The sequence below is a fragment of the Passer domesticus genome, chromosome 8 (genome assembly GCF_036417665.1).
Source record: "Passer domesticus isolate bPasDom1 chromosome 8, bPasDom1.hap1, whole genome shotgun sequence".
Taxonomy (NCBI): Eukaryota; Metazoa; Chordata; class Aves; order Passeriformes; family Passeridae; genus Passer; species Passer domesticus.
Window position 1 is genome coordinate 32717294 of NC_087481.1, and position 19507 is coordinate 32736800.

Consider the following 19507-nt stretch of genomic DNA (forward strand, 5'->3'; position numbering starts at 1 on the left):
GTAGCTGGTCCCCGGAAGAGTAAATAAACCCAGCAGTTGTTTGCTACTGCTTTTGATAGGCACACAAGTACAAGATGCATTAGCCATCACACAGTTCCATCTGTGCTGAGCACTTTGGCAAAGTCAACCAGTAAATTCTTCATCCTTCCAAAAGAATGTGGCAAAAATGATACAGTGTTTCTTACCAAGTATGAGAGGTGCAAGCATCATCAACTAGCAAATTTCAGTAATTGCATTTTTATGTAACCTACCATGCTGTTGGACAAAGGAGATCTCTTCGTTCTCATCTTCATTCTGTGAAGCTCAATAAATATTAAGACCAAATACGGTTAAAAACCTGCCTGTACATCAGCCAATTATTCAATTACAAACTGATATTTTCTTTTAATTGCTTCATCAATCTCAATAATGAGTTCTCAGAGATGTTAACAAACCTCTGATTTAATAGCGGCAAATGACAGAACTAGTATACCATTTTGTTTATTGTACTGAAAGTAGATGGAAAGTACATTTGAGAGAATTACATTTTACCTCTACAAACAAGCAATGAACAAAGCCCATTGTACAGTAAAGCTTAAAAGCACTGAACCATTTTCTGATGGAGTTCCTTTCTAAGCTAAGCATTGTCACAATCACAGTCTGCTCCAAATCACCTAGGGCTGAAGCAACTCTAACTTACATTTCTTTATGAAAATAAAGAAATAAGGATTTTCAGAACATTCAGAACTACATAAAAGCTGGCAATCAACCTAGTTACTCCACTGCTGTGTCTCCACCAGACTGATATCAGAACTGTCAGCTCTTGAAAATCCAAGGCGGGCAATTGCAGATTAGGCAGTTTCTTCCCAACATCTCAACTAAAGATTGGCTGCTTCCCTAAGGCATAAGAAAAACACATCTGCTTTTCAAATTTCCACAGCTTCATTAAGCAAACTCACTGGCTGAAGAAAGCTGCAAAGGACATAACCTAGATCATGCTGTTAAATCCTGAAGTCTCTGGGGAAATCCACTGCAGTTCATTGCAATTCCTTTTGGATATAATTTTGTGATGATATAATGAATGTGCACGCAGGGATGAAGTACTTTGAAGAGCTCAGATAGAAGCCTGACCCTATGGAAAAACAATTATCTGAATCATGGCCTAAAAACTAACAGATACAAGAAGTTCAACACACCAATTTTTTCTCTTATTTATGCAATCAGGTAGAAAATTATCTTTCCTGAGACTGCAGAGTTTCCCCCCCAGGTGCTCTTTTAGATTTTTTTTTTTATCCTTGAAAATGCTCATAGAGAAAGTCTAACACAAGATTACCAAGATACTGATTATAAAAACATGGTGTGTGGGAGCAAGGGCATGCTCTGTTTTTAAATAGAGTTCTGTTTGCTTGTTTTGTGCCTAGAGAGGAATAAAAATGAAAGCTAGTAAACAAACAAAAGAGAACTTCACCCTCCCATTATTTCATTTTAACCAAGCCAGTGAGATGAGTCCAGCCAGGCTCTGCTCATCCACCTTTTCTCACCCATGTTTCTTGTGGGAATACAGATCAGCCAGGAGAGGCTTTGAACTTACGCATGCAACTCTTTCATCTAAAGCTTCCACTGTGTCTTTAAAGAATAAACAATACAGATATATTTAAAAGAAGTGAAGGGGAAAAAAAAGGCTATTGTAACAAATCCACTTTTCTTTTACTCCCTTGTGGAAACAGCAACAAAATCCTTTCACTATTTAGGTAAAAACCAACCTGTACCTGAAGGATTTCCTCACAGGCTCTTGGGATGAAGGAATTTAAACTGACTGAGAAAAGACCACAAGCACCAAGAAGAAAAAAAGTTAGAAACAAAAGAAACAATGCTTTGCACTTCTCATTTCAGACATGAAAAAAAAAGATAAGAGAAAATCAAAAGGAGGCATCTAACAAAATAAATGGGGAAATCCCCTAGAGGACTTGACTCTGATTCCATGCTGAGGAAGCTCTTGTGCAGGTAGGATTGTCCTGGAGGCAAGTTCTACTCAGAACACCAAAGGTGACTGTGCTTGTATGATCACAGCAATTATGAGTGCTCTCTCTCCAGCAAAAACCCCTCAGTGAAGTCGGATATCTTTCTGTCCTGCTGGCAGACAGTTCAGGTAATACTGAAGTTACTCCTGAGTGACCACAAGGGTGTGATAATGAGAATGCAAGTTCAAAAAATTATATAGCTTGAAAATTAGTCTGACCCCTGCAGCTTACATGGACTACCAGACAAACTTGTACAGCTTCCTTCCTTGAGTTTACAGATGTGTGTTGATGGTAAAGAACAGCACACTACTCTGCCTGAAGGACACTAAAGAGGAAAACACATATAAAAACTACATATCTATCAGAAATGGGAGACAAATACAAATGTAGTATATTATACTGTTACCTTTCTGAATTCTGAAAGCATGAACTAAGGGCCAGCATTAAGAAGTGCTCACATACATAAATAAAAAGCCAAATTTGCTATGAAGCATTTTGTATGCACTGGTGTTCTGAGAAAATAATCAAGAAGGGAAAAACATGATCAGGACAGCTTTGCCTTTTGTGAGCTAGGATAACCCCATATTTTTCAGTTGGATTCGGTCTGGTTTACAAAATAAGAGAATATATCTAATGAAAACAAATTATGACAAAATTTTGTGCTTTCCCTTGAATTGGTAAAAAAGCCTTGAATGTGGGTTTTGATGTCTTCATTTTCATTTATTCACTAGAAAATATTTAGTGGGTATGTTGAATTTTGTGAAAGAAATTAGCTCTTAGGAAAATCTAGAAGGAAGTTTTTACTAGTGGAAAATATTACTTTACTATTAACAATTAGTTTCTCTTTAATAAAGGGTTACATCAGATCCATGACATGTTTGTCACAGCCTCTGCTTACTGAACAATGGATACTATAATGGCAAGCTGAGAAATGGAACTTGAAGCACCTATACTGCAATTCTGACTTTTCTTCCAGAGTCCTGAGTGACTTTAGGCAAGTTTCACCTATTTTTAGGCCTCAGTTTTCCCCATCTGCAAACGAGAAGAGTTATATCTATTCTATTCTCCAAGCACCCCCAGATCACTTAGCTATTCAGATGACATTTCATTAAGTCTTATTACCACTACTCTCAATTTTCAATATAGCTAAGCCAAAAGTGAGATTGAGCTGACATTTCAGTAGCAAACTCATTTTATAACAAATTCTGCTAAAACATTTAAGTACATGACATAGATGAAAGCATGTGGTGGAACAAATTGATAGCAAATATACAGACTAGAAATTATATTTGGACTAATCAGTATCCATTTTTATATTTACTCTGCAAACTTTTCAATAAATGCATTTTACTAGTTCAAATATGTATGAATTTGAAATTCATACATGCAACTATTCACTCAAAGTATTAAACTTTATAATGGATTGGGGGAAAAAAAATCCCATTTTAGAAAACTGATATAAAATACTCAGAGCTAAGAAACCTGGGACCAGGTTGTAGGTAAGTAATTCCAGAAGAAAAATGGTCAATATTAGGGCATTGTTTTGGGAAAGAAAGGAGGACATTAATTATTCACTATTTCAATGTAAATGCAGTAATAGAGAAAACTGATCATGGAAAATCCACACATGGGAAATCCAATGACACACAAAGAGTCAGAAATTAAAAACATAAATTATTAACTGGCAAGTTATTGTTAACCTGTTTTACGACACCAATCTTTTACTGAAGGAACCTAGCTTGATATTCTAGGAAAAACAAATAATTCCCTGCCTTGTGTTTACTATGTGAATATCCTAATTAGTGTGCAATAAATTGCATTCCTTTAGTATAAACCATTCAAGATGACAATAATAAATAATTTTAGAAGAAAGAGTATCCACTTTATTCTACTAGTAGTAGAATTATTATTATTTAATTCATAAATGATGAGCTGTCTGCACAGCTATTGTGATTTTTTTAAAATGCACTTTTGCAGGGAAAAAACGTAAAGTTATTCTAAACTGATTTTTTAATTAAGTATTTGAAGTTAGAAATAAAAACAGCGAGACATTACATTCATTAATACCTGTTTTTGACTTGCTGGACAGTGAGGACAGTGGGAAGGATCTAAAGCGCTGCACAGTTACAGCTCTAAGAGAGTTCCTCAGCCCAGGAGAGAGTGCCATGAATGAGGAGATGTCCCTGCGTTAAAGCACACAAGCATCTCGGAGCCTGGGTACCTGTTTGTGTTTTAATAACTTGCACCTCTCTGCTGCACTCCTGCAGGAGAGCCTTAGGGCAGCTCCAAGCAAGCTGAAAACAAAAGCTCTTGTGCCAAGGGACCCAGGCTCATTAACCTTGCCTCTGAGCAGGGTTAATTAGATCAGACTGGGCCTCAAGCTAACACAGGGACTGTTCTGCTCTGTGCCACTTCCATATGCCCTTGTGATTCAGCAAGTGTGGGAATGCAACTTCGTAAGGTTCCAAATTTGATCATTTTTCCCTTGTAAGATCATTCTTACTGGTGGGAAATCACTATCTGAAAAATAAGGCTCTCCATTTAAGATAATTAAAAAAAAAAAAATCCATTTTCTCAACAGACTTTAGGTTCTGTAGTTCACTTAATTCATACTGCCCCTTTCTATTCAGTAGCCAGGCTCTGTCAGGTTGCTCACAGTAAGGATGACACCACTTTTATTTCCTGAAAGGAAGAGACAACTGAATAGAAATTATTGGAAAGACAAGTGCATTAAATATTACAAGCTTCCACATGGCAGCTGCAGGGGCTCCAGCAGCCCTGGGAATAAGGAAAATGGTTCTTCAGATTAGTGGTTTAGTTACATTCTAGACAAGAGAATTATTTAATAAGAGGGAGTTAATTACAAGCAGCTCTATTGATAGGCAATTCCAGCCTGAGAGAGGGAATTAAATCTATTCATTGAATGTGTCCATGTCCATTTGTAGACATTTGCTACTATTATCTGAAGAAGTTACAAGAACAGTTGCAGTTTACTTTCCCCACTGTAATCAAAGGACAGGATTTACTTTATTCTTTCATTCCACAAGGATCTCTTAGGCTTGAAAATTTAATTGCTGCACTATGACAGACAACATTCAGATCTTTTTAATCTTTATTCTGTCAGTAAATATTCCTGCAGCAAATTTCCTCATAAAATTAAAGTAAGCATTAATTAAAAGTGATTAAAGTAAGCATTTCCATAGTTTTGATGGCTTTGTAAATCACAATTACTAACTGCTCCTCTTGAGGTGAGCAGGAATTCACTTAGTAACGCAGTTTTACTATGGACAATTTCTCAGCAGTAGTGTAATTAAATTTTGTGTTATTTCTCATGTTTTAATATAAATCCCCAGCCCCTCCTTGTATGCCAGGTATTGAACAACAGCATGTCTCACATGAAAAGGAACCAGGTAGTGACTTCACTTTTGTTTTAACCCTGTAACTTGGAAGATGTGAAATCTGAAGTTTCTAAGTAATATAGTAATAAAAATCAGAGATAAGCACCTCAAAAGCAACCAGAAGTTATTGCTTTTTGAAGAAGGGTTGAGAAAGGATGAATAGCTTACATTTACTTCACTCTCATATAAATCCTGCCCTCCCACGTGTGCTTATTTGCAAGCATGTGGCCTCAATCACAATATTGCAGCCATCATCAATTTGATACTGAGAAATTCTCTTTGGAATTGTCACATAGACACAATCTACAGAAATAACACACAATCATATTAAACTGAAGAGAAAATGCAACAATTCTCATAGATTTAATTGGAAAAAAACCCCTAAGTAAGCTAATAGCAAAATTCTTTGGGGTGTTCTGGAAGTTCATTTCCACAGTGAGATCCAAGTGAGACTTGTCTGATTTCCTCCAGAGTAAAGCCCAATAAAGCCTACAGAACTAAAGCAAATAACCAGTGAAATGAATCAAAAGAAAAAGTGGATGTCCATGTATTGATACCTGAAGTGGTGAACAGTAATCTTCAAAAAAATTGACTCAGCTCTTTATAAGATTTGCTGGGCAATATTGTAAGGGCAGAGGTCAAACTATGCAACCTAATATTTGCTTTTTGATTTTAAAAATATAATCTGTCAGTGTAATAACCTTTTGCAGGTCTGAAACCCAAGAAAACTATACTTAAACTCTGTGCAAAGAGAATTGATTGTGAATATAAACAGCTATTTTTTGGGATGAGATCTGCAAAAAATGAAGATCCAGACGTGTACCTGAAGGTAGAGAGACCAGGTGTTGCTCTGGATCAAAGGCAGAAGCAGGTCACCCATGGCAGCAGGGCACTACAGGGAAGACATAATTCCCAATTTCTTAAGGTTTGCTAAGTTAGGTTTGTCAATTGCCTTACTTTGGATGTCTTAAAATCTGCCAAGTACCTTATTATACCTTAATAATTTAAAGTTTTTAAATAAAAGCTCGTTAACTGCACCTCCTGAGAATTTTGTTTTTTCTTCCACACATTGCACAGAGGAATTCAAACAACCTTTCCCTAAAACTCATTGATTGGACCAGGGCATGCCTGGTTCAATGCCACAATGCCACAAAAACCAAACCACAAGTCTCACAATGTGCCCAAATATGTAAATATATGCAAGTACATTTAAAAAGGCAAATTCTTATTTAAGCAGAAAACCACTGTAATATTGACATATTGATGTATTAATAGTTGCAATTTGTACATAAAATTACAATATTAATGACCTTTAGCCATATCAAATCCAAAAAATCACCACTCTAAATTGCAATGCCTATTTTTGCTTCCAGAACTGTTATGCTGGGGTTTTGGGCCTTTGAAGACTTTTTGTGGCACTCCTCAGTCTTTTCTAAAATTTAATTATATCAAGCTCTCTAAAAGTTTTTCTCGGTGCTCACATACCTTGGAATATTCTTATTGCTTTCCTCTGGTCCTGCTCTACTAGGTCCAGGATTTTCTAAGTATGCTGCTCAAAACCTGACACAGTACATGAGCAGGGGTATTATTAGAGCTGAGTGACATACAAAACATTTCTTTGCATATCCAGACTTCTTTTAAATAGGGCACCCATTTTATATCCCATCATGATATTTGGGGTCAATGCATTTGGTAACAATACAAGGCCAATGACTGGCTCCTTATCCACAGAGCTTCTGCCTGGCCCATTTCCTGTCCTGTGCTTGGAAGACAGAGCCTCTTATTGAAGTTCTGCAGTTTACATTCAGCCTTTTTCAATCCTTTGTATTTCATGTGATTCCACCAATAGGACGAGATTATCTTGTACACTTTCAGAGTGCTCAAGGCCTTTCCCTAGAGCTTTACCATTTGCAGATGTATTAAGTGCACTCTTTATTTCATCATCCGTGATATTAACAAAAACTGCCACAAAATAGTACCAGACTCAGGGTGCTGAAGGAAATACAAAACATTTCACTTTCTACCTGTATATGTTGATGCTGTAAGCTAAAATCTGTCATGTGGTTAGAAAATAATGAAAACACAGGACAATGTAAAGTTAATTTAATCTTTCTAAAGGCAACCCCACAGAACAGCTGCTAAAAAAGCACAAATGACTCAGTCTTCCAGATACAAGACTGTTGCTCTTAAAAAATTATTAATCTTGCATCAATTACACAGCATGCAACCCAACCTCTGCATTACTATTAACTCAATAGAGAGAAGTCTTTTATACATAAAAATATGGAATTTATGGTGCTGGACCTATCCCTTCAGATGATTCAGAAGGTGCTCCCTGACCACTAATCAAAAATGTCTGATGTTCTTGTTCTGACTGACAAATGTTAGAGCCTGATGTTACTCACAAAATCATCTAGAATGCATCTGCACTCTTTTGAAAAGCTGAACAATTGAGAGGTCAGGGCACAGAATTTGTCTCTAAATAGGATTTTTTGGGAAACAGAGAGAACAGACTATACCATTCCTTTGAGAAGGGAAGGCACTGGGAATGAAAAATTAGGAAGCTTCCACTGCCTGTTCTTGTGACACCAGATCAGTGCACGTATGTGTATTGATTTAATTTTCAAGGCAGGCACTTCCTGCAGGCAGCAAATCTTTTGTAATTAAATAAAGGGGGAAAAAACTAAAAGAAGAGAGAAGTTAAGTCTCAAAATTCTTATCATTTGCTAGGCAATTGAGGATACAAATGACTTTTCTTTCTCCTTAACATAATCTGCTTCTTGTCTACTGTGAATATATGAGAATTCAGTATACACAGCTTAACTAATTCAACCTCAGTCTATAGGGACATTTGAGAGTGTTAGACTATTAGAGCAGAGACTCATCAAACAGAACAGGGATCAACATCCTTCCTGGATGTTAAACACTTTTGAAAAAGTTTTTTACCTATATAGATTGCAAAATTTATGGTTCGTATGGAATAGAATGGAATTATAGACACTGCAATAATTCATTTTCTGGTGGAATTAAGAAAGGCATTGCATTGTTTGCAGGAGGTACAAGGTTAATGCTTCATAACAGACGACCTCTATTTTTCCCCTGTGAAGAAATATGATAGAATCATAGAATCAAAAAATATCTCAAGTTGGAAGGGACCCATAAGGATCAAGTTCAGCTTTTGTGATCCTCACAGGACTACCTACAACTAAACCATATGACTGAAAAGCATAGTCTAGACACTCCTAGAACTCTGATGGGACTGATGCCATGATCACTTCCCCAGGGAGCCCAATCTGAGAGGTAATAATTTTGTATATGGAATTCCTCTTTTATGAGGGACTTCTAACTGTGCACAAGGCAGCAGCTTTGACTCTCAGCTCATGAGTCTAGTATAACACTAGAGTTAAGTCAGACATCTGGAAATTTTAAGTAGCTGGCACAGATCTCTCTCCTGACTGGAAAAAAATCACTGCATACCCCTGGCAGTGCCAATTCATATTGGCACCTGAATTCAAGATGGATCCATTCTGCTTTAAATCCTTTCTAAAAGCCACTACAGTCTTTTGACATGCTCCACTGAGTATGTCAAGGGAAATGCCTGAGTAACATTAGACTGGGAAAATAAAACACAGCAAGTCCCACTTATCAATACTGAGTGGGGGATGAACATTTTGAGAGCAGCCTTGCTGAGAAGGACTTGAGGGCGCTGGTGGATGAGAGGCTGGACATGACCTGTCCATGTGCACTGGCAGAAAGCCAGCCTTGTCCTGGGCTGCATCCAAAGCCAGGCAAACGGGATTCTGCCCCTCTGCTCAGACCCCACCTGCAGTGCTGCATCCAGCTCTGCAGTCCCAGCACAGGAAGGACATGAACTCCTTGGAGGGAGTTCAGAGGAGGCCACCAAGATTATTAGAGGGATAGAGCATCTCTCCTGTGAGGAAAGGCTAAAAAAAGTTGGTTGTTTACCCTGGAAAAAAGAAGGCTTTGGAGTGACCTAATTGTGACCTTCCGAACCTGAAAGGAGCCTACAAGAAAGATGGAGACAGACTTTATTAAGGGCATGTAGTGAAAAGTCTGCATATTTCAGAAAGTTACTATTGCCTTTAGGAACCCACGTTGTACTGGGAGCAACTGAGACCTGTGTGTCAAATCTATTTGTCACACATTTGCAGGTGACCTACTTGACAAAGGTGCCAGAAACACTGGGGCCTGCATTCTCATGCCAGCAATTTTTGCACATGCAGGATGAAGACTGTCACTTGGTGACTGGGGAAACCATCACACGGGATCTTTTAAACTGTCACCTCCCTCTCTGCTCCTGCACACGCAGAGCGCCCTCAGCCCTGAACCTGCAGCTAGGGCCCAGGTTTTGGCAGCACACTGGGCTGGCCTGGGCTGTGGAGACTGATTTTATCAGCAATATGGCATGTGACAGCCCAGCTGGGGGCCCTGAAGGCTCTGCCCAGGAGCCAGGCTCTGCCTGCTGTGGGAGAGCCTGGGACAGACTGCACAGCTTAGCAGGAGAAGAACAGCGCGACGGGAATAAGCAGAGATGAATGCACATGACAAGAGACTCTAAATGCAGAACCAAAATAGACAGCAGCAATTGCTATAGCCTAAAATGCCATCATTAGTCCCAGCCAGGAAGCTCTAACAGCAAAAAGGATAGATTCAGACAAAAGATAAAATCAACTGAAACGAGGAAAAAGCACCAAAAAAGGCCCCACCAAAAACTAGCAAGCATTACAAGATCACTTGGGAGCCTATTGGTGCCATTTTTAGGTAGTCATTTGTTAAAATTAACAACAGAGAAAGAAGAGGTGCAGTATCTCTGGAGCACAGATGTGGCTCAGCCTGCCTAAGCCTCTGGTCCTGCTGTGCCACACAGCCAGCCCAGGCACACCACAATGGCCACAGGACATGGCACCCGTTACCACAGGCTGAGACATTCTCCTCCCAAGGCAAACAAACCTCACACAACCATGAGGAACAGCATCTGCCTTTTTGTATTAAATAGAAAAATTCTGCATCGAAAAGCCTCTCATTCACCACAGCAATAAACCATGCAAGTTGCTGGGAAAAAAAAATCCCCAAACTCTAGTTCAAAGAAAAATCTGAAGTAATTCAGTTGTGAAGAGAAAGTATCAGTCATTTAATTTGCTGGTCCCAAACTAGGCCAAGTTAAGAGTTCAGAGCAATTCCTTTGCTTTCAGACAAAAATTATTCCTGAAGGAGAATGTTTAATGCATACTGTGAAGTGTTTGATTTTTATCAAGAGGTTTAGGAATTTGGCTGCAGCAGTTTGCTATGAGAAGACTTTGAACAGCACTAAATAAAACCATCTTGGAGCCTTAAAGGAGCACTTTGCCCTTCCCTGAGAAGGTCCTTTAAAATGAAAAACTACTGCCTGAAGATTGATTAAATGACCACTTAATTAGATAGGGGAGAGCTACTGACAATATCTGGCAGCGCTGGGAAAAAAAAGTGTGCCTTTAAGGAATTTGAAAAAAAATGAAGTATCTTGTGTTTCCAAGATCCATCAGACCCCATATCTGCAGCAGAAAATGCTGCAAGTGCAGCTTTGGGGAATAAGGTGTTTCAGACTACAATGAAATTCACAATGTAGTTCGCCTTCACCTGTAATAATTAAATGAAAAATAGCCTCCCAATACATGTTCATATTAGTCTAGATTTCTGAAAAAAAAAAAAGAAAGAAAAAAGGTAAAAAAAGTACTACTGCATTAAAATTCCACATCCTATTTTCAATCCAAATTAAAGGGCCTGAATGCACTCTTCTGGCTTAGCATGCATAAGGGATAGGCTGTCTTATGCACTCTAAAAGCTCTCCAAATCTTCTCAGGTTAAGATTGAGGATTTCAGCCTGCACTTCTATTCTTATCAGGGTAAAGTAGAAAAAAAGAGTCCTTTTCATAGAGTATTATTTGAAAAGGTAAAGAAAAAAGAAGGGAGGACAAAACCTCCAGCATTTTTAAAAGGTAGTATTTAAAAAAACAAAAGAAAAGCCTAACTACAAAACTATCTTTGGACTTTCCTACTCCCAAATTGCATAATACATATGCTGTAGAATTACTTATATGCATGACCTTTCAAACAGCACCCAAAATACTTTGAGTATCAAAGCTTTCTTGACATCATCATATAAATGGCAAATTGCCTGGGTAAAAGGAATCAGCACTTTTGAAGGTTTCTACAATATTGTGTGGGGAGCAAGAAAAAATGCAGTCAGGAAATGCCAGCTCCAGGTGCTGGCTACTGAGCTGCCAGTTCACAGTGCTCCTGCAGCAGGGAGGCATTAGGTGGGAAGAGGTGAGTGCTCCATCCCAAATAACCCAGCAGGGCATCACAGGAACATCAGAAATGTGTCTTTCTAAAACACCAGTGGTCAGCCTGGAATGTGCTTCTGGAGCACACTGAGGGGCAGGGCCAACTGCCTTGCAGCTCCAGTTCTTTCAGCTGTCCAGGAGGACAGAATGACCTGCAGAACCAGCTCAGACTGCTCTGGGACATGGCATCCTGAGCTGCTAGAAAGCTCTTTGAGGAACTCTCCATACTCTCTCCTTGCGAAGTTTTGCCAACTCAGTTGCTGCTCTGGGTAGTTCAGAGCAGTAGAATTAATGTCCCCCCAGCTTGAGCCACAGTCAGGGCAGTTTTCTGATTTGAACCAGACTTCTAACCAGACCTTCTCTTCTAACTGAAAGTAATAGAAATTCCATGTAGCATTCTACATTGAAAATTAATGTGAAACAAAATGAAACAAAAGAAACTCCAAAACACTTCTATGAAAGTAAGTTCTATAATTTCTGGGTTTTTTTAGAAGGCACTGGCAAAAAAAAAAAAAAAAAAAAAAAACCAAAACAAACCCATCTTAATTATTGCCCAACTGTTTAAAATTTGCATCACCTCCTGAAAAAATATCCTCATGACATGCTTAGTTCCATTTGGCACAATGGAAGTGCAGAAGAAAAGAGACCTCATTAAATGCACCCCTTGGTTTAGGCAGATGGGAGTGTGCTCAATAGCATTTCAGTCCTGATCTCACTTGTTCCTGCAGAACAGATGCAATATGTAATTTACCATAGATGATGACATTTGAGACAATTCAAAAATCACTGATAAGATGAAATTATATCAAGCTAGATACAGCCATCTGCTAGGATTTCAAAGATTCACCTGATACTCACTTTTCTCATTATCTGAGCTTCAGGATACAGAGGATTTCCTACATATACATTTGAGAGTGTGGCACATTAAACTGTGTTTCTCAGGGACCCTCACATGTGTTTTGTTCCTTTGTTGGAAGAGACCTACAAGTCTAGACACTCAGAGGCATGAAAATGTCTTTTGTGGTTAGGGAGAGCTACCATGTTATTTATAACTCATACTAGAACAGTGTGAGAAAATCCTCCAGGAACTTCTCCAGCGTGAGTGTGTCTATTCTGAATAAGGCCATCTGCATCCTTTGTCCTTGCTATGGTTTATTGTCAATAGGCAAAACAAGGAGGTCCTATACAAATGACACAATTCAGAGTTTTCTAGGATGTATTGTACATGAAAGCCCAAGAGATGACTAATTCTATGCACAGTATGTTGTACTCTCCTTTGTGGGTACTGCAAATTTCACTCAGAGAGGCAGCCCTGAGAATGAAGGGGCTCCTGCCTGAAACACCAAACTGGTAAGAATTGGCTCGTGATACAAAATTTTCAAATACAAATGTTCCACAGGAGCACAATAAACATTTAAGCACCAAAAGCATGGATCTGTGGCTGACAAATCTGCAATTTTTTTTGCCCACTACATCCTCCTTTGCACTCAGCAGCCTCCAGCACAGAGGATTCACCAGATTGCCAGGACTGCAGCAAGGCCTGCATAGTTTATTATTTCACCAATGCAACTTGTAATACAGAAATACAGAATGCACTTTAAAATGATATATTGTCAGTACTGAATGACCATGCCTAGTTTTCTGTATTTACACCTCTGCAAAGTAATAAAAAAATTGAACCACTCAAAATAGATCATACCTGTAAAATGTTTTTCATGAGAGTTTTGTCTTTTCTCCTTATCAAAAGGTACAGGATGATGAATTTTCACATTTTTATGTGCAGAATGTATCTGACTCTAGGAGCTATCAAACAGAAAGATAACAAGATGCAATGGCTGAAAAGTAGTACTAGAAACAGTCAGCATATTAAGGATTTTTTTTTTTTTTTGCCTGGGAGGTAATAGAATTATCAAAGGTAATTACTCACCAATTGGTTGCAGTCTTTTAAACAGAGAATTTACATTTCTCCAAAACCCTTTGTTGTCCCCAGTGAATTTAATGTGTAACTGGATGAAAAAAGCCCAGCTGTCAATTGCAATAGGTCATCACAAACTTATGTTATCTGGAAACATTGTTAAAGTGACCTGCCTGAAGTGTACGTACACTGTCAATAGAGATGAAAGCTGATATGCATCATTTTACCCCTCTTCTAAATTTCTTAGGCAACTTCAGTGAAAGCAGAGCCACTGTCCTTGTGCAGCCAGCCCCTCTGCACATGCTGTCACATTGGGGGATGGAACACAAATGACACCAAGAGCTGCTAGCAGAAGCACTCCAGCACATTTGTTTCTTCAGGAATGAAACAAACAGTGTTTTTAAAACACAGCTTTAACTTCATCACAGCTAATGAATATTTACATTGCTCAATTTGAATTTTGCTTCAGTTCAGCACATATTAAAGCCACTACACTCACAGACTGAAAATCCAAAGTCCTCATTATATAAAACACCCATAACAGCATCTCAATCCTGACTTTCACTACAGGGAGCAAACAAATACTAAATGAGACTAATTCCTTTATATGATGTCTCAGTATCAGACCTGGTAATCAGAAGCTTGTGTACATTCTATCATTTTTTTCCAACTTATTTTTTTTGATATGAAGATGACTGACATCATTAAACATGATCTGGCCTCAAAGCCAAGCAGTCTGAAATACCAGGAAGCTAAAATGTTGTGATTAATTTTCACATGGAAGCAATTTGAATGGCAATCTCTATATAGATTCAGTGGTCTTAGGTGTTGATAGATGGTACTAAATAAATGCCATAATGCTGGAGCCTTCAAGACCTTCAAATGCTTCATCAAATGACCAGGAAAACAAGAAAGTACAAGCTTCTCTTACAGCTGCAATCCCACAGTATCATTTATTTATCATTTATTACTCTGCATGAATACAGAAAGCATCAGCCTAACTCTGGCTTGGTTTTGAACCATTGGTGCAGGGACTACCTTGTACACACCTATAACTCAAACAAACAACCCACTCCTTCATTAATCTTGGCACATAGAGAAGTTCCCCATCTCACAGTACTTTCAGTGTACTTCAGTGTTTTTTCAAGTCTACAGTGAAAAATGTCTTAACATCATGCACAACATCACTGCATTTTCATACCTTTCTTTCATACTGTAGGAATATTCAATACTAGTACTGTTTTATTACTTTTAGAATGAGTCCTCTAAAAATGTATAAAGGAGCACTTGAATAATTCTCAGCCCCTTTAATTACATCTCCAAGCTAAAAAGGCTGCCTGTGCATACTTAAATATTTATATAGCAGTACTGCAAAACGTAAGTAGTTGCTGAAATTCAAAGATGCAACTACCTCAGTCCATAGTTTAGAGACAAACAGTTAGGAACAGCAACTTCACACTTTTAGAAACATTCTGGATAGTAAACAGGCTCTTGCACCTTACAGTTTGTGTATGCAACTTGGACTTTACTCTTCACTGAGTAGCAAAAGCATTTCAAAATGTCAGATTCTAATGAAAAATTAAAACACACCTTCCTGTGTTCAGACATATTCAGTTCTTGGCAGATGTCACAAGATTAAATGGACTGGATATTAGTTAAATTTCAAGAATTGCAACACTTGCCCTTACCTTACTGTTTTTTTCTAAACATCTCCTGTCCAGCCTATGAGTAAGGGAAAACATTAAAGGCTATGTCACAATATTAGCAACTCCACAGCAGGGCTTGTGACAGAACTGCCAGATTCAAACATCTCTAGAAGCAGCTAATGGATTTAGTTCAGGGCCTCTCTCATCCAATTTTAAAATCTAAATTATAGTTTTCAAATACTTAACTAGGGCAGTATGCTCAAAGTTCATACATGTGATAATTCTTTAATTTAAAAGTCCTGTACTGACGAGGAGTAGAAGTGTTAATGACTTGATAGAAGCAGGTTCTCAGTATCAGCAGTACTGCCAAGCCTTAAAGGAAGTTGTTATATGCTGTTTAAGTTACAGTTCAAATAACTGCAGCCCATGTTGTACAAAGCATTTTCTAAAACCTCTGTTCTGATGCATTGGGAGTCTAATACTGAGTATATATATGCACATATACTTAGTTCTTTGCACCTTACCTTTACCTCTAGGATTGCTACTTGAAACATGCAAAATTGGCCAGCAATTTCCAAATCAATGGAGAGGAAAATGGGAGGTGGAGTGCAGTTTGATTTTACAACATTCTTTCCATTCCTCTAAGAATTACATGGCATATAGCATTGTGTGTATGAGACATTCCCTTCTCTCATTTCCTCAGACCTTATTTGCAGGCTTTTTTCTCAGCTGGGGCTGATCAGACTTCAACACAGCAGCACATTTTATACTGGCCAAAGATCTGGCTTTCAGCTTCTTTCCTAAAGCTTTCATGCATTGTTTTTTCCTTTGGGTGGTTGCTACTCACGGTCAAAATACATTTTTAAAACATTTTTTTGTCTTTTTGAATAAGTTTTACACCCTGTACCTACCCAAACATCTATGCAATTCCACTCCCCTCACGGCTGCTTAGCCCAAGGCAACACAAACCTGAACAAAAAGTACAGCTACCAAAGGTCCCAAGCCACAGGCAGAGCCAGAGCTACCAGCCTTTCCCTCCACTTTTGGGGGAGACCACAAGAGAAAGCACAAGACAAAACAGTTGCTAAGTACAGAATAAATTTCCCCAAAGCAGCAATTTCCTTCCCACCATGTCCCAGCTGAACAGCATGGAAGAGGAATTCAGCTTATGGCTCCAGAGGACAGGAAAGCCAAGATGAAGCTGCAGCTTCTTGGCCCCTAATGACCAACAAAGCAAAACCCCAGAGCAGCTCAGTCTCCTCATGCACTGGCAATCACTGGTTAATGCACCTAAGCAGTAGGGGAAACGTGCAACTAATGGGATCCCGACTACCTGCTGGGAACTGGCCTAACAAAGAACACGGCACTCGAGCTTAATCACTTTTCAGAGAACTAAGAGCCAGCTTCCAGACCTGCATCCATAGCACAGCTGCTTCTCAGTCCACTTGCTTTTCCACAGATGTTGTCACAAAGGCATGCTGGAATTAGAATGAAATGGTAGTGACCATTCTTCCTATTGCTTTTGACACCATTGCCTGCCAGTCAATCAGCTTCCATATTCAATCTTCCAACACGCCCCTTCCCAGTACCAGACACTATAAACTGTGGTATCTGCACCAACTACTGGACATGATTGGTGTTTTGGGTTCATTTCTGTCCTCAGGGTTTTAGTGGCATAATGAAGTTCAGCACAAGGTGATGGGAAAATAGTTTCCATGCAAGTAATTGTGCTTTTCCTAATGAAAAAGAACTACAGACACTCTAAATTAATTTCCTCACATCGTAGTCGAATCACTTGACATCTGAATTGTTTCCATGTACAGCAGTCAACTGCATGTTGTCTGGATACGATGTTTTTTCTTATTTTCTAAAAAGATAGTGTTATGTGTTTCTGCTGTCTGTGTTTAGTAATACATTAGATAAGCCTCAAAGCAACCTGAAATATGTTAGCCTAAAGCTAAGTAGGAATTTCACTAGAATGAACCCTGGTTTATTCTGATCCAAAGACTTCCAATAGTAATGGAAATCTTCAAATTATTATCAAATTGTTATAGTCATTGAAGAACAAAACTATTGCCCCAATTCATTCCAAGCACAAAATCTCAGTTGTAGCACAACTGTGGCTCTCCTGTGCTTTCGGAGGAGCTCCTGGATCAATAGTATCACACGGGGCAGAAGAGACTCACTGCTGGGAGTTTATTTGACATGGCCTCCAGCTATTGCATTTCATGGGCTGCACTAAGCCCTGCAACTTTGATTGCTCTATTTGTAATACATCACAATGTTATCACTGCATTTTTGACTCACCCTGGAGCCTGACCCTATGTTTAGGACAGGATAACAGCCAGAGAAATTATCTTCTTTGAATAGTTTATGTCCAAACATTCAAATAAATAAATTGCAGAAAGAATTTACCAAATGCAGCATTTCTCAATATTACCAAGCACCAAAATTTTGTTATAATTTTGTGCTGGCCAGATTCTTCCATTTTTGAGGACTAAGGATAGTTAGTCCTCTTGAAGGTGCAGCTCCTCAACATGATGTAGGACATTTTAATTCCCCAGAGTCTATCAGTGCAAGTTAGCATGAAGCATTTCAACAAAGCACGTTTGTATCTAACAATCAACAGAGAAATCACGCCAGGCACCTTCCCTACCCATTTATCAGTGCATGCAAAAATTACTTTTTCATGACAGATGAAGCAATAAATATTGAGCAAAAAATTCATTTCTATCCACTACATTTTAATAAATAAAATGCACCAAAATATCACGGCAGGTGTGTGGCATTCTGACAACCTTTTTGTTGTAATTTTTTACCATTTATTTCTTCTGCTGAAATGTAAAGGGTGCCCTGGAAATCAAAACCCACAGTGATACTTTGGTCAGCCACAATCCTCAAGTTTCTTTTCATTTAATGACATGTGGCAGAAAAGCACATGCTGGACATAATGACAGACATTTGAATACACATGGCCAACCCACCTCATTGCTTGAGCAGGGAGGAAAAGAGCTGTGTTAAGCCTGGGTTGTTTCTTGCCTTAAAGCAGTGAGCCCAAGGGGGCTCACAGTAAACAAATCCTCCAAGGGACAGACAAAATTTGGTACCATTTTCACAAAGCTGCAGCTGTCTGGGAGGCGGCTGTAAATATGTATGGGGCTCAGCAAGAAAGCTGCATGTGACCATCTCAGCATTCCATTGTGAACTGAAGGGCTGGCAGGTCAGAATCCTACACTGAAACCTTTCAGCCTGTAGCTACTGTTCCAGATATTCCTGTCTATTTGTGTTTGCTCAGACATTCCACATTTTAAAGGGGGTGAGGGTTAACTGCCAGTGAGAATAGAAAGACCATGCAGCTACAAAAGGCACCAATGCATGTACCAGCCTCAGGAAGTTATACATTGTGTCTGATCTAATTTTGCATTTTTTCAGTACATTAATTTATGAACAGACTCATAACTATCGCTGGGCAAGAAGGAAATATATCTTTTTACTTGTGGTTTGGACTTACTAAAGAGCTTTTGTGGCAGCTGTGGGTGTCACAAAACTGCTACCCTGTGTAAGGAAAACACGAAACTCTTCCTTCAGACATTGATGAGCAAGTCATCAGTTATATCATAATCTATAAACAGTGATTAGTTTGTTTTATCCTGCACTCAAGGGCCTTATTTTGTTAGGCCATAAATAAAACTCTGTCATAACTGCTGGAAATCTTTTTGGTGACACCAAAGGGCTTTGGATTTACCCTTCTGTGAAAGAGTTTAAACTTATTAAAACAACATTGGTGTTGTTCACAGGGGCTTCCAGGTGATGAAATCCATGTTGTGTAAGTTCTTTCCCAGTCTCCCAGTCTCATATGAAACTATTTCATATGGAAATGGTGGAAAATAACACATTTTCAATGAAGGTGGTATTCCTGTTGCATTTACAAACTTTTAGCCAGAGGTACTCTGTAAGGTGAGGGAAGAGGTGAAAGAAACAGATTTTCTTTTGACAGGGGAAGCAGAAAAACAGTATTTTACTTCATCAGATGTGAATGCAAAGGACTTAGCAGTATAGCAAGTGGCATAAATATCACAAAGGAAGCAAATGACATGGGATTTTTCTTTATATTGAAATTACTTTCTATAACATGATTATCAGAATTGCTTCCTATAAACATAAAAACCAACAGTAGGAGCAAAGATTAGCACTATCCCCCTAT

The 19507-nt window shown here is 38.7% G+C and overlaps 1 long non-coding RNA gene across 1 annotated transcript; it reads right to left on the minus strand.

Annotated features, from left to right (window-relative positions):
- Positions 1–569: 569 nt before the first annotated feature.
- LOC135306393 (uncharacterized) lies at positions 570–16696 on the minus strand. Its single transcript, XR_010367209.1, has 9 exons — positions 16637–16696; positions 13846–14031; positions 13670–13748; positions 13442–13545; positions 6884–6958; positions 6222–6290; positions 4068–4183; positions 2232–2325; positions 570–1111 (listed from the first exon to the last, which is right to left on the minus strand). It is a non-coding gene; the product is annotated as an uncharacterized LOC135306393 (long non-coding RNA).
- Positions 16697–19507: the final 2811 nt, after the last annotated feature.